This window comes from Penaeus monodon, chromosome 19, assembly GCF_015228065.2.
Source record: "Penaeus monodon isolate SGIC_2016 chromosome 19, NSTDA_Pmon_1, whole genome shotgun sequence".
Lineage (NCBI taxonomy): Eukaryota > Metazoa > Arthropoda > Malacostraca > Decapoda > Penaeidae > Penaeus > Penaeus monodon.
Genome location: NC_051404.1, coordinates 14,090,299 through 14,092,319, shown reverse-complemented (window position 1 = coordinate 14,092,319; position 2,021 = coordinate 14,090,299). Strand labels below are relative to the sequence as shown.

Sequence of the window (2,021 nt, the reverse complement as noted above, 5' to 3'; positions counted from 1 at the left end):
TGTAATTGGTATCAGGGACTTCTATTTCTCTAAAGAATTATGCAAAAATGACTCGCAGTAATACTACAAGATCAAAGTCATGTACATATAAGTTCTATGGTCATTAAGACATTGATATACAGATGATCTTAGTTCTCACCAAGACCAAGAGAATGATTATACAATCTATAAAATGTTCCTCAAATAAGGTACTAATACACTGGAGGTGTATTAGTACCTTAATACCTTATCTTAGTCATATTTCTTCTTTTGCCATAGGCCTATAACAAACAGAAGACAAATCCCATAGCTGTATGCACAAAGGCTATGTATGTTTATCACTCATACCAGAAAGCAAAGACAAAAATCCAAGCACATAATAAGCAGATTACTAAACAAACCACAAGTAATGTGTTATTACCACATATAATACATGTTATGCATAATACAAACCACACACTCTAGCAGCAATACCACTGAGCAACTAAAATACCCTACATAATATGAAAGACATTAAACACTTAAGCATGGAGGATTTATTAGAAGGAAAAAAATACACCAATGTTAGTGATCGGCAGAATGTATGTTATGTCATATATTATTAGCTACATCATATATTACTTATACCGCATAATCTTCTCACATATTAGCTAAATTAAACATCATCTGTCATATAATACAACATTAATCAAGTTTTTCATTGGCGTTTGTGTTAGTGATCCGCTGAATTCTCGTGTTGGTCACTGGTACATTGAGAGCGGAAGCTTCATCATACACGTTTTACCTCCTTTTAACCCTCAGAGACTTCACCATCCGATTAATCCCATACAGATATACGAGAGTTGACACGATTTCTCAGAAGAACAAAAGGTTTTCGTCAGTGAAGTATACTTACGAAGAAATTTCAAAGCGAAGTAGCGAGACACCCTGGACGCGTTTGTTTACATCCTTCAGCTGTGGCTCAGGAAGGGCGTTCGAAAATGACTTAACTTCAAATCATTTTAAAATCACAAAAAATATATACGCTTATATTCCATAACAGTATGAAATAGTTAGTATCCTCATGGTATAATGTCTATGATAAATTAAGAGCTTTAAGACCGAAAATTGGTTATTCCTCAACTGTGGTTCATAATAACGTTCAAAAGTATTGTAATGTATATGAGATTGTATAATGTTAAGAAATAAAATATCATTCTTAAGCTGTTTTGTGACAATATAATGTTCATGATAAACCGTAAGTTACAATTTACTATTTAAAATTTCGAGTAGTATGATGCACGGTCATTAACTTGAGAACGTGCAGGCCGTCACAGGGTGCGATAAACTCATTTATGATTTTTTAATTATCGTTATTATTTCGAATTATGATGTTTATTCTTGCTGTCTCACGACAAGTGAACAATACACAGTAATATTAGTACATGGATGATTAAATACTAAACGGTAACTTCCCGATACAGTCACGTGTGTATTCATGTGCATTTTAATTCATAGTCACATCTTGAATTATTACATCAATAAATAAGAACGGCCGTACTAGTCAAAACAGAATCTATAACACTTAAAAATGTTAACTGAAAACAATTATCTCACCTCTAGGTCGCTTACATGATATATCAAGTGTGATTATATGGTTTTGTTATAAAGGTTTTACTGAACGAAAAATAGTATTCGAAAACCAGTTTCTGAAAACTAATAAATGTATTATGATTTCTCTTGCTCAGTTACCCTTTAATATAATATTATTATATCAAAATAATGTACAGAAGATACTTCAAATGCCAAGCATTCCTGGCTCATTACAATACTTCTTTTTGTAGATGTCTGTCCATTCAAAATGTTAGATTTATCTCGCCTCTCATAAATTTTGCCTCCGTATCTAGAACCAATTGTACTTCCAAGGCAAATCTAGCTATCAAGAAATCCAATATTGCATTCATGCGACTAGAAAGAAATTCAGGAACTGATATTGACCATAACATGCACATCTGCCTTTAGCACAATTACTGATCATCACTCAGTTTCGTCTTGTGGTCACT

General features: G+C 32.8%; 1 protein-coding gene across 1 annotated transcript in view; it reads right to left on the bottom strand.

Annotated features, from left to right (window-relative positions):
- LOC119585074 (ADP-ribose glycohydrolase OARD1-like) overlaps nucleotides 1–964 on the bottom strand; it is a 23,816-nt gene extending 22,852 nt beyond the window's left edge. Inside the window, exon 1 of the mRNA XM_037933694.1 lies at nucleotides 875–964. The gene's annotated coding sequence lies outside the window, so the exon portion shown is untranslated. The remainder of the gene's footprint in view (nucleotides 1–874) is intronic.
- Between the last annotated feature and the right edge of the window lie 1,057 nt (nucleotides 965–2,021).